This window comes from Castor canadensis, chromosome 5, assembly GCF_047511655.1.
Source record: "Castor canadensis chromosome 5, mCasCan1.hap1v2, whole genome shotgun sequence".
Taxonomy (NCBI): Eukaryota; Metazoa; Chordata; class Mammalia; order Rodentia; family Castoridae; genus Castor; species Castor canadensis.
Window position 1 is genome coordinate 163,593,718 of NC_133390.1, and position 13,981 is coordinate 163,607,698.

The 13,981-nt window shown below is 43.6% G+C and overlaps 1 long non-coding RNA gene across 2 annotated transcripts; it reads right to left on the reverse strand.

Annotated features, from left to right (window-relative positions):
• Positions 1 to 8,430: 8,430 nt before the first annotated feature.
• On the reverse strand, positions 8,431 to 13,286 carry LOC141423406 (uncharacterized). 2 transcript variants are annotated; one of them, XR_012448254.1, is made up of 3 exons: positions 13,144 to 13,286; positions 9,507 to 9,631; positions 8,431 to 8,659 (listed from the first exon to the last, which is right to left on the reverse strand). It is a non-coding gene; the product is annotated as an uncharacterized lncRNA (long non-coding RNA). The 2 variants fall into 2 exon arrangements; XR_012448253.1 differs by having other exon boundaries at positions 8,431 to 9,224.
• Between the last annotated feature and the right edge of the window lie 695 nt (positions 13,287 to 13,981).

Below are 13,981 nucleotides of genomic sequence, written 5' to 3' on the forward strand. Positions count from 1 at the left end.
CCCATCCCACTCCCAACCCCAACCACTCCCAGGCTTGGTTATGTATTTGAATGTTCCCTACAGAATCTCCTCATTCCCACTGGGGAAGGCGAAGGAATTGCCAGGAAAAAACAGCCACCTAACTGTGGCTCCCTTTTACCCTTCAAATACTCTACCTTGAACATGGTCACAAAGTGTACTCTTTTTCATGTGGTTTAGTTCTTCCAAACAAAGCACATGTTTCTACCAAATGTCCAAAGCCTGCACCCTCTATAGGGTGCATTTAGCTGCTGCCTCCCGAAAGCTATCATTTTCTATTTCCTGTGACTAACGTAGACTGAAAGCTAAAATCACATGTGTGTGCAGAACTCCACTTCCAAAGAGTCATTTCATCATTGGCTGCTGACAGGGCTCTAGAGCTAAGCCAGGATCTGTGCAGGCCAAGGGCAATGGGAACAGACAGCACTGCCCTGTGCAGGATGGGTTCTCAGTAAGGGAGGTTCCCACTGTGGACCTTATACTGAGTCCTGCTGGGACACAGTCATTGTGGAGCCATTTTTAGGAAGTCTAAGCTTCCTATCTCTGAATCTTTCCAAGACTCTGAATGATGCTATGTAGCAGATTTGGTAATTTCTATTTTACAGGTATGGAAGCTGAGGATAGAGATTTATACAAAACTTGGTAAATAGTAGATGCCTGAATTATGATGGGACTCAGTTTCTTTGGTCCCCAAGTTTCATGATGCTCTCACAATCCTCTAGTTCATTCAATATTCATATTAAAAATAGATGTACTACCTAACTAAACTCCCAAACTCACTCTACATCAGTATTCTGGAAGACCAACACCATATCCACAGCAAAAAAGGAGAACAGGCAAATGTCCAGTTATCTTAGATATCCAGACCAGAAAATTTGGGGGTGAAGGAAAATTCTTATTACCAGAATTGTTATTGTATTTGCCAACACAAATATGAAAAATGAAGTAGACCCTACCAGATTTCTATGCAGCTTGGAAGACATTTAGCTATATTTGCACTTCAGTGAAATTAAAGCAGGTCTCAGCCCATCTAGTCTGTATGGATGAAGTAAGCAAGTCTTGTCTGTGATCTGTGCCTCATTTTTGTTTGTCTCACTGGGTGCCAGTGATGTGCCCAGCCCGTGCTGGAGGTCAAGATGACATGAATGACTGGGACAGACCCCACCCTTGGGAGGAGTAGGGCACTGGGCAGGTGGGAAACCATGTAAGACCAGGACAAACCAGTCACACGAGCAAAGGGAAGGCAGCTGGCTCCTGACTGGGAAGCCACCAAGCAGAACAAAGAGAACTATAGGGGCTTAGGTTTCTCCTTTTCTCTCCTCAGGGTTTGAGTGCCCACTATAACTACTAGATAACTTAGTCAGACTGGGCTGCTATAACAAATTACCCTAGACTGAATGACTCAAAAAACATTTACTTCTCACAGTTCTGGAGGCTGGGAAGTCCAAGATCAAGGCATTAGTAGATCTGGTCTGGTGAGGGCCCTTTTCCTTATTTACAGGAAGCCATCTTCTGGCTTTACTTTCATATGGCTGAGAAAAAAAGAGAAGCTCTCTCAAGCCATCTTCAAAAGTCACAAATCGTATTAGGAAAGCTCCACCTCCCAAAAGGCCCACCTCCTGATACCATCCATTGAGGGCTAGAACCCCAATATATGAGGGAAGACAGGAACATCTTCATGGGAAAAGGATGATCAAGTTGCTGGCATCAGTGTGCCTGCCACTTGGGCCTTGAACCCTGCTCCCCGCATGAGTGGGTCACATTAGGTTCTTTCATTTATCCCTGATATTTTCCACTGGTTAGTGGAGATTTCATTCCCACCAAAGGATATGCTAGTGAATAACCCCTTCAAACAAGAGGGCCTCCCTCACTTAAAGCAAAGTGTAATAGCATCCCACCTGGGGCCTGAGGAGGTCAGATGGACTGACAGTCAGGTGGCACCAAACACTGTTCCCTTCCACTAATGCTCAGCTCAGGCATCTGGAAGCTTTGCTGCTATAGGAGCAAATCCATTGAGTTGCTTCCTAGTCTACAGAAATCTGAGTCTAGGAGATTGGCACCAGTATTTAGTGTTCATATCTAATAGTCTCAGTCCTGGTGCTTGGGGCCACTATGTGTCTGCTGAAACTTCAAAGGACCCTTCAAATTGGGGTCCTTGCAGATGCCCTAGAGAGCCACCCATACAATGGAATACTATTCAGCCTTTTAAAAGAGGACAACCTACAATTGGTGATTACATGGATAAACATGGAGGACTTTATGCTAAATGAAATAAGTCAGTCACAAGACGGGTAGTGCATGTTTCCTTTTACATGAAGTATTTTAAACAGTCAAAGAAGCAGAGAATAGAATGATGGTTGCCAGGGGTGGAGAATGGGGGACAGGGAGCTGTTGCTCAGTGGATATAAAGTTTCAGTTATAGGGAATAATTAAATGAGCTCTAGAGTTCTGCAGTACGTTATTCTTTAGTTAGCAATGTGGTATTCTGCACTTGAAACTTTATTTAAAGGGAAGATCTCGTTTTAATTGTGCTGGGGCGGGGAGGGGGAATGGGGAACCTTTGGTGGTGATGAGTATATTCATTACCTTGATTGTGGTGATAGTATCATAGGTACATTCCTAGGCCCAAATTCATCAAATTGCATACATTAAATCTGTGTATTTTTAATATCAACTACACCTTCATAAAGCTGGGCTTAAAAAAAAAAAGTAGGAGTAAAAGAAACCACATCAGTTCCTAGAGGGTCTTCACAAGGTCAGGGCGTGAGGATCTTGCCACATCCTTGTGCCAGAGTCCATAAAAATCTCCCTTTTATGCGGCTGGCTTCTCTGGACAAAGCAACATTCCTGCCTCAGTTGGCAACTCTATAGAGCGGATCGCAGACACTTGGACATATTGACTCTGACATATGGATCATGCTCCCGGGCTGGATTTTTTTGTTTTGTTTTGTTCCTAATATATATAGTTTTATAAGGTTTCTTTTATGTTAGGCTGACTCTTTTGATCTCCCCAGGAAACCCTCCTCCCATCCCTGGATTTTCTTTTAATCTACAAAAATCACTGACCACAGCTGCAGACCGGGAAAGATTCTACAAAGAGACATGCAGAGCCCAGTGAGTTGTAGTCAGAGAGAGATAACTGAGAACAAGAGTGCATTTCTCCAAGGGCTCTGCCATGTGTGGGGAGCACTTTGTAGGCATCCCAGACCCTGGGTTCCAGAGTGCACAACTCACAGACGGGAAGGGGAGACCCACTCTATGCCAGGCTGGTCTTAGATATTAGCTACTTTAATCCTTGCAACAGCCTGATAGAATAATAACCCGATCTCACTGGGACCTGTACTCACTGAGAGTACCTTTGGTTGAGCTTTTTGGAAGCAGACCATAACACCAAATTTCCCTTCATTCTGTTATCACTTCAAATTTAAAGAAAAACAGCAGTGATAGCATAAAGCACTTCTAACATATTCTCCATGTAGACTTGCCAATTGTTACACTTTTCCCTATTTGCTTAACTTTATCATTCTGCTTCTTCCTCCACCCCACTATCTCTCATTGTTTTTTAAAGGAATAATTTGAAAGTAATTTGAAGACATCATGTATGTCCAAGGAACAAGAACATTCTTTAACTTAATGATGGTATAATTATCAAAATCCTGAAATTTAACACTTCTACAATACTATTATAACTGCAAAGTCCATATTCAAATTTTGTCAGTTGTCCTAATAAATTCTTTTGGAAGTTGTTTGTTCTTCCTGGTTCAAGATACACTCCAAGACCATTTAATTGTCTTGTCTGCTTAATCTTCCCTAAGCTAAATCATTTTTTCAGCCTTTCTTTGCTCTCATGAACTTGTTAAGAGTATTGGCCAGGATTTTTGTAGAATGTTCATCAATTTTGACTTGTCAGAGACAAAGATTCGTGAACTCATTGCCAAGAAGAAGTAATGGGGTAGTGAGAAGCAGAACCATGAAGGAAAGATGGCCAGAAAGGGTGCACAACAAGCCAAGTTCCATGGAGGGAGTCTGACTCCAGCCCCGAAGGAAGTTCTACAAACAGTATTGGTGACATCTCATTGGGGAACAATGGAACTGGAGAATGTAAGCCTTTCCCCCAGCTCAGCAGTCACCTTCAACTCTACCTTTGCTTGCACACAAGCTGCAGTCCTGGGGGTCTCTGCAATCATAAGACACACATGCTGGCTGTTGGCTAGAGTATATAAAAATAGCAAAAAGATTCACAAGAATAGAGCTGAAGTATTGACACTATTTACTATAAAGAGTTTGACATACCCAGTGTCACATAGCTTCTGAGTGTGGGAGCTGGAATTCCAGTAAGCTCCCATGCCATTATCCATACTCCATCACCTCCCTGGGGAACTAAAATCAACCCAAAGCCTAGATAATCTGACTCTGCCATGTTTGTTGACTGACTGCCCAACTGACGACCTGCTGAGTGACCACAGAATTGACTACAGATCCAAGATGACTGGGCATTCAGTATAACTGGGGCACCATGGAGAAATGAAAGCTCCATGAAGTTTCAGAGATAAGTGAGGAGTAATAAAGTCAACACTAGGAACAGCTAGATTTGAATTTCCTGGAAAGCCTAGGCTAGAAGCCAAGACTGAACGCAAGGAGCAAAGTTCAGTGGCCAGGTCAGGGGTAAATGAGCCCCTGGTGAGCTGTCCAGGGACCAGAGTCCATGAACCAGATGAGGACAAAACAGGAGCTTGAGGCTAAGAGACCAGGTCTCTGAAATCTCCTGAGTATTTATTCATCTAATCATTTCCACTGGTATGTACTGAGCACCTACTGTGTTTCAGATACTGCCTACCACTGGAGATAGAGCAGTAACTATATCAGGCAAAAAGCCTTGTCCTGTGTGTTTACATCGTAGAGAGAGAGGGCAGACCAGCAGATAAAACAAATGAGGATATTATAAAGTAGAAAGTCTTAAGCGTCATGAAGAAGTAAAGCAAGCAGGGGGTCTAGGGCATGAGGAGAGGTATGAACACATTTGATGAAAAGTATGAAAACCTTGGCCTGATGTGTAGCATCCGTACAATAAATTTTAAGGTTATGACTCTCCCTATAAGAAGAAGGAAAGTCTTAAGTGATCCTGAAATCAGTTCAGCAAGTCTCAAGATTAGGGGTTCCCAATCTTTACAGTCAGGATTCAGTAATTCAAGCTCATGGTTATTAACCTTCATTGGCTCTAGTAGGAAACAGATTTCTAAGCAACGTGGGACTCTGGTGGATATGAGCACTACAAAGACCAGACAGCAGGTGGATCCAACATTTGGAGTTCCACTTTGACACAAGCCAACAGCTGGGACAAAGTGTGATGGCAGATCAGACCCCAGCATCTAATCCAACAAGCAGGCAAAGTACTGGTCAAGGAAACAAAGGCAGAAGCTGTAGACTTCACAGCATCTCTGCAAGGGATCTTCATTATCCATTTTACAGATACAACACCTAGAGCTCCAAGGCAGTAAAGAAGGAATCACATACCCAGGACACCAGCCAAGTTCATGTGATCCCACCACCTGCTCCTTCCAAAGGCTCCTACAACCCGCATCCATGTTTCTCATCCATTCTATAAATTCACTAATACCTATCTCATACGATTACTGTGAGATTCCAGTGAGAATCGATAAAGCCCGCCCTCAGCACAGGACCTAGCATGCTCAGTATACGCTAACTGGCGGTAGTAGTGGAAGTGGCGTCACCCTTCAGCCCTCCTGAAAAATCCTTCTCTTTGACCTGAGAAAAGAAAAAACAAAACAGGGTGAAAGGCAATGGTATCCTTGGAAATCCCTAGCTCCTTTTCCTCAGAAGGGAAGCTGCTTCCAGCTCCAGAGGCCTCATAACTCCAACCAGGCAGGTGTCCATTTGGTGAGAATCAGGGCCACACACAAGCCAGAAGCATTTGTTCACATATTAAAAGTCGGCCTGTATGGCCCTGCTATTAAACTCCCTGTGAGTGAGCTGGGCTAACAGTGTGGCCTCATATGATAAGTCATTAATCTCCATGTGTAATGTAAGAGCTGTACAATGTACTTCAACCCTAAGCTCTCATGAGTTACAGCCTCTTCTGCGATTCATAAACCAAATCAATCACACCTCCCAGGCTCTCATCTATTTATTACTGCTTTTTAAATGCTTGGAGAGGGAGAACCTGGTGGATGTTTTTCATCCCTCCCCCAACTGGGCTGACCTCCACAGGCTGCAAGAAAATGGACTCTATGCCCCAGTTCAGCTTGTAGACCAAGATTTGTTGAATTCTGAGGCTTACAAAGTGCTGGTGATTTTGCATCCATCCCATCTGGAAGGTGCCTCACTATTGCTCTGAGTGGGGAGTGAGTGAGGCGGTCATCGCTGATTATGTCTGAAAGGCTCATCCTTCTCTGTATCCATTGTGTCTAGGGTTTTAGGTGGTACCATCTAAAACAACACTTCCTTGTCCAACCCCTGAGGATACCCTCACTTTAGTACCTTCAATCACTGTTCCCCACCCGTTTGCTTTTTGACACTTGCTCCACCCAACATGCAGTGAGAATTTATGGCTCTTAGTATTTGTTGGGATAGCTCTGTGTACTCTGTGAAAGGGTTCTGACTTCACTTTAGATTGTAGGGTCCATCTAACCAGACTCAGTCTTAGTCACCCCAACACCCAGCCCAGCACCTTTCACGGTGTCGGTGTTCAGAAAATGAGTGCAATGAGTGCACTGCCTTTGTTCATTCTCTTTATGGCCCTGGGAAAAAAGAGTTGGAAAGCCCATTTTAGAGATGAGGAAACAGAAGTCCAAAGAGGCAAGTCACATGTTCAAGGTCAGGCATGTATTGAACCTGAATTCCAAAGGTCTTACCAACATTCTCTGGTAGGAAAATGGAAGAACATCTGCTGGGGGTAACTTGTGTGAGCAAAGGCACTGGAATGAATGGATTAGACACCAGGACACAAGCAGGAGGCTTACCTGGCATAAAAACTTAGGCACCTTCCAGATACCCCTGCACCCTCAGGGGACAGAAACAAACTCCCCATGTGGTTCAGGAAGCTGCTACCTAGAGCACTATGGATTGCTGCAATTTGGCCCTTAGGCTGAAGGCTTTTCCACCCCATCCCCTCCCTCACACTGGCCTCTTCTGCTTATTCATTGGTCCAGGCAGTAGGTGGAGCAGACCATGGACACTGGAAAGGGGCAGGGTTCAGGGTAAAAGCTAATACAGGGTATGAACGGGGTGGGGCAGGGAAGGAGCCAAGACAGGCTGGGAACAGGAACAGGAGAGAACACTACCACTGACTAAATCTGATTCCAAAAGCCCAGCTTCCAAGGTCAAAAGTCTTACACTCCAGAGCCTGGGTCTCAGTGCTTGTTCTGCAATAACCATGCCCCTGGGGTTGCTTGCTCCAGAGGGCTGTGGTCCAGTGATCAGGTCACCTTAGGACTGCGCCCTGGCCTCATGTCAATAACTCTGTGCTGTCTGGGCTGCAATCTTGAGCCTGGAAGGAGGGAACTTCCTATCTGAGACTTCTATAGAGTTCTCTGGAGAGAGGGAAAGAAAAAGGAGGGAAGAGGAGACATGGCCTAGGCTCACTAGGGAACAAGAACAGTGAAATGAAACACCAGACTGTGAGCACCTATAGGATGCAGGACCAAGGGCCCTTAAGGAGTAGCTGCTCCCAGGAAACATGTGCCTCTGCTCATAAGCAGCATGGCAGCCCCCTTCTCCCTCTGTAGACAAATACAGAAGTTGGCTATCAGGGCCAAGGGAAGTTAGCTTAGAGAAAAAGAGAGCAATGGACAAAATGTCACTTGTCTTTTGTGTGTCCATGCATGTGTGGGCATGAGTGCACATGTCCAAGTGTACTTGTGTACGTGTGCACATGAGAGAAGGAAGGAGTGGAGGGTAGAGGATGAGATGAAAATGGAAACCCAATTAATACAAGTGTAAAACTCAACAGAGGAGCAAAGACAAGTCATATCATTACCCAATCAATTGACATTTATTGAGCCTTGCTATGTGCCAGATAGGTACTGTTTTAGGTGCTTGGTACATATTAGGAAACATCATAGACATAAAGCCTTGACTTTGCAATGAAAAACACAGGCCATGGAGTGACACACTGATGAGTATAATGAGACAAATAACAAACTAGGAAAATGGACACCAGAGGTTCATGCAGTCCTGGGAATCAGGACAGCCTCCATGAGAAAGTGACCTCTAACAGGACAACTGAGGGATACCTAGAATGGCAGGGTGCAGGACCCAGGGGCCAAAGTCTTTCTGATGGAGAACAGAGAGCAAGAGAGAACATGAGATAGCTTGCGATGGAGCCAAGACAAATTAGAAAGCGTCTCAAAGAAATAAAAGTAGTAATTATTACTTTAAAGCACACACTCAAACTAGTTTAACAAAATGTGCTTTAATTATATCTACCTTAATGAACAGATAAAAACAGTTTGCAATTAGTTCTGTAATTGGTTATGGGAGCAGAGATGCTGCTTGGAGTTCTGAAGCATATGTCCTATAGACAATTGATAAGGGGAAAAGATGCTTCTTCAAGTGCTAAAGCACGTTGTCCTAAAGAGCTGTCACATTTCAGTCTCTCATAGGCATCTCTTCCTCATGAGTTCTGCAAAAGTAGATTTTATCCAAGTCATTCCTGGATCAGAGACAAACAATTAAGCAGAGTTTTCACTGTAGATATGAGTGAAGGTCCCTATACCATAATGGGAACATGGAAGAAGCTCAAATCCCTTTTCTGTCTGTCACTCACCAGTTCTATGACCTTAGGCAATCCTTTTAACCTCTCTAAGGGTAGGTCTTTAAAATGGGCCTGATGATAGTGTCCACTTCACAGAGTTATGAATATTAAGCAAGATTATACACACAAAGGTCATAGCACAGAGCATGGCACATAGATAGCATTTCATAAATCCTGACTGTTGTTAGGACCCAGATGCATTATGTTAATTTGCTATTGCTGGTGTAACAAACAACCAAGCACTTAGAGGCTTAAACAACACATAGTTGTTGTTGTATAGTGCTCAGGTTAAAAGCCCAGAATGGGTCTCGCAGTTCTCAAGAAGCCTCTGCAAGGCTGCATTCTATTCCAAGACTCTAGGACAATCCATGTTCTTGCTTTTTTTAGCTTCCAAGGCTCACCACATTCCTTGGTTCATGGTCTCTTCCTCCACCTGCAAAGTCAGAAACATTGCAACTCTCTGACCATTCTCTGCTAGTCACAGAAATAGCTATGGCCACAGCTCTGACCACAGCTCAGAAGGTTCTCCCATTTTGAGGATTCATGTGATTATTTGGGGTCCCCCTGGATAATCATGCTAATCTCCCCATCTCAAGGTCTGTAACTTTAATCACATCTGCAAAGGACTGTTGTCATGTGCACAGTAACATTCACAGGATTGGGACATAGGTGTCTGGGCAGTTTTCTGCCTATCATAATGCATATACTTACTTACATGTAATTACAGTGATTTTTTTCATAAAAGATAAATGAGATATTAATCTTCATGACACATACTCTTCTACTCCTCTCTTCCTGTACCCTCTCCCACTTTCTCACATGTGACATCAAGTGAGTCCTCTGTAACAACAAGTTTAAATCCATTACACAGTTAGTTCAAGAACCTAGGAGTTCCTAGTCCCTCTCACTTGTGGAGAGCCCCTCCCCCACCCCTACAAATCATGAAAACCACATTTAAATATATCCATACCCCACACTGAATATGTCACTGCAGGAGTTGAGTTTAATTAACTTGTTGGCAAAATGTAATATTTTATGTACATTTAATTAAAATTCATTCTTAAACTTTGCAGTTTCCTTTACTTCTTCAGACCTGAACTCTTTGTATAGATCTCCGAAAAGCTCTACTTATTACTTATTACTGTGTCTTAAGGACTCAGGCCCTAGCTTAATAGTCACTGGGGCAGTGTGGGGGAAGAAATAAAGAAAATAGGAGAGGAGAAAAGAAGAGGGGAGAAGGCAGAGAAGCATAAAAGAAGTAAAAGAGAAATAAGGGAAGGAAGGGAGAGAGGGAAGGAGGAAGGGAAACAGGGAAGGAGGGAGGGAGGAGGGAGGAAAGGAGGGAGGGAATAAGAAAAGGAAGGAAAGAAGGAAGGAAGGATGGAAGGAAGACCTCTTAATGTTCTCTAGTGTGAAAATGCAATGAATGACGGCTTTCTCTTCTAGTTCTAAGACCATGGTTCAAGACAATCCATGAGTAATTCAGTCAAGGTCATTATTTATTTATACAATGAATAATTCCATGATGAATAAGAACCTGTCCCCACCCTCAGGAAAGTTTACACACATCACCTTTGCTTGAGAAAATGAGACTGGCCCATTGTTGCGGACCCCCCATCATCAAGAATGACTAGATGTGTGTCAGATCTTTAAGTGCCTTGAGAAAATTCCTTTCCTTAGCAAGGTTCTTCCTCATTTTTTGGTACAACTTACATACAATGAGATGCACAGGTTTTAAGGAGATAAGTCTTTCAGTTTTTATGGTATCACACAGAGCTTTCCCATTACCCTAGAAATTTCCTTTGTGCCCTTTCCCTGAAAATCACACACACACACACACACACACACACACACACACACCATGAAGCAGCCTCTGCCCTGATTTCTCACACAAGTCAGTTTTTCCTATTCTAGAATCGGACATAGGTGGAGTTATATGAAGAAAGGCTTCTTTTGGGTCTGGTTTCTTTCAGTCAACATTAATTTTTTTTTTTAGATTTGCTAGTGTTGTGTGTATCATGAACCTGTTTAATTTTATTGCATAGTTGTAGTCCTCCATAAAAATAGACCATAAATTTTTTACTCATTCTCCTGTTAACGAATATTTTTAGATGTTTCTGTTTTAGGCTATTGTGATCACAGCTGGTATGAATATTTTATATAAGAATTTTTTTAGATATAAGTCTTAATTTCTCTCAGATAAAAACCAAGAGAGAATTACTAGGTCATAAGCTAGATGCATATTTAACTCTTTAAAAATTAGGGCTGGGCATAGTGGCTCATACCTGTATCCCAGCCATTTAGGAGGCAGAGATTGGGAGGATCAATATTCAAAGCCAGCTCAGGCAAAAAAGTTAGTAAGACCCCATCTCAAGCTGGACATAGTGGTGCTTCTACTACGTGTTCTGGCTGCTCCCCATCCTCTCCAATATTTCTTTTTCATCATTTTGCTCTAGATACTCTGTGGCACTAGGGATCAAACCCAGGGCTTTATGCATGCTAGGCAAATGTTCTGCTGTTGAGCTACATCCGCAGCCCTTAGGACTTGGTTGGTTGGTTGGTTGGTTTGGATTGGAGTGAGGTTTTTGTTTGTTTTGGTTTGGTTTTTTTAAGACAGAATCTCACTATGTAGTCCAGACTGACCTGGAACTCAAGATCCTCCTGACTCCTCCCAGGTGCTAGAATTACAGGTATGTGCTACTATGCCTGGCCAGATCTCTTTTTATTTTAATGGAATTGCTTAATCCAGGGTGCAAAGAACTTATCAAAGACAATATGAAGAATTGTTCTGAAGAGCACATGTATATTTGTGAGTGTCCATTTGCAAAAACAATTTCTTTTGGCAGTAATGGGGTTTTAACTCATACTTGCTAGGCAGATGCTCTACCTACCACACCTGAGCCACACCTCCAACTCTTTTAGCTCTGGTTACTTTTGAAATGGGGTTTTGCTTTTTCCCTGCTGGCCTGGACTGTAATTCTCCTACTTCCACTTCCCACATGTAGTTGGGATGACAGGCATGCACCACCATGCTCACTTTTTTCTGTCTAAATGGAGTCTCTTGAACATTTTTGCCCAGGTTAACCTGGAACTGCAATCCTCCAGATCTCAGCCTCCCAAATAGCTAGGATTGCAGCATGAGCCACTGAGCTCAGCTGCAAAAACAATTTTAAAGAAGCATTAGGGCTCATTGGAATACAGTCTGCACATTGCCCCTCTGGGATGAAAAGAGTAGTGGAAAGGGTAGACCCAGAGGCTGGCAGGAGCCTCTTCAGAGACTAGTTGAGGCTTGCTCCATTGGGAGTAAGGCTGGCAAAGACTGCAGACTGACAATACCCCTTCTCTTAAAGACAGTTCCCCAACACACTCATGGACATCCCTCCTAGTGATCAGCCAAATTACTAGACAGAGAACATGACAAGCCACCTTTCCCCAAATGACTCACTGCTTACAGACAGCTTTAGTATCACACCAGTGCTACTCATGGCTTTGAAACTGACAGATATATCTTCACCTGAAGGAACTCCCAGCATCCCCTTGAAATGGACCTGCTGAGACCTTGGAAGCCCTGCCATCATATAGACCATTTCCCCTACCATTTAATATGGAGCCCCTAGCTACAAGTGGCACACATGGACCACTTTACTGTGGCTAGTCCCAAGTGAGATATGCTGACAATATGAAATGTATAGCACTTGCTCCACTGAGAATGAAGACAGAAAACTGTAAAGGCTTTCATTAACAATTTTTATATCAATTAGATGTGAAAATGGTGATATTTTGGATAATCAGGTAAAATAGAATATATTGTTAAAACTAATTTCACCTGTTTCTTTTTTAAATCTAACTACCAGAAAATTTTAAATTGCATATATACCTTGCAATACATTTCCATTGTATCTTCTGATATCCTGCTCTGTATGGACATGTCTCCAAATTCAGGCCCAACCAATGGGAGCATCATCACAGTCCAGCAGCTCAAATCCCCTAGTTCCCCACCTATAGGGACCTCAAAGAACTTCGATGGTCTTTAACACTGGGTCTAAAAAGAGCAAAGATTTGTCCCTGTGCTCAAGTCAGATTCACAGGTCTCATCTAGCAGCTGTCTATCCACAGATCCAGCTACTGTAACCTTCCAGAGAAGCCGGCAGGCAACTCTGTGCTGCAATGAAGAGGTGGTCAGCAGCCAGAGATGCAGCATCTTGTACTAAAACGAATCACTCATGCAAGGGACCCAGGTAGGGGACCAACCATCCTGGCTTGCCTGGGACTGTTTGAAGGAGTTCCTGGGAAGTGGAACTTTCAGCTTTTAAAACCAGACAGGCCCGGACAAACCAGAATGAGGTACTCACCCTCTACTCAGACATGTTGAGGAGGCCTCACCAATCTGCTGTCAATCTCCAACAGCAGATTGAAGCTCCTTCCCACTGGCCAAGATGCTTACAGGATGGAAAGCCGGGAGATAAAATTCTAACTACCGCAGGCCTTACTTGCCTTTGTGTTCCCTGAACCAGATAAAAAACAAAATTCTCAAACCACACCCACAGAGGCAGCAAGAGAAAGAGAAGGGGGGAGCCCTAGGCTGTGATTTGAGATCAAACTCCAAGGAGCTGTCTGTCATGCATGACTGATCAGTTCCCTTCCCTCACTCCCTGGGGTGGGGTAAGGGTGGGGAGACTGTCTGACTCATAGCCCAGGCCACAGGACTGTCTGCTCATCCCTGGACAGGGCACCTGCCGCCTTCAGCTGTGTTATCAGCCTTAGGCCACGTTATCAAGATAGAATACGATAGGGGAGTAGGTTTCCTAGGCTGAAGGTGAGGAGGGTGCTTTCTGTTTCAAGTTCTGTCCCTAGGTCACACATGACTGGCTTGTAATCAGCAATCTCTCATTATCTCATTTTAATACATACCAGTGTCCTCATCTCTCAGGGAGGGATGACATGGGGATAAAACCCACATTTTTCTAGTTCCCTTCATATTTTCAGACCAGTGAGGCTGATTCCCAGGTGAAGAAACTGAGCATTCAAGTCCATTCAAGTACTCACTGTGCATCTCATATGTATGTGCCAGGCACTGAGGAAAGTGCTAGAAATACAATAATAAACAGAGTTCCTGCCCTCATGGTGCTTAAGGTCCAGCTGGGGAATCAGATGATGAGGGGATTATTTTTTTAAAATCTGATGAGAGTT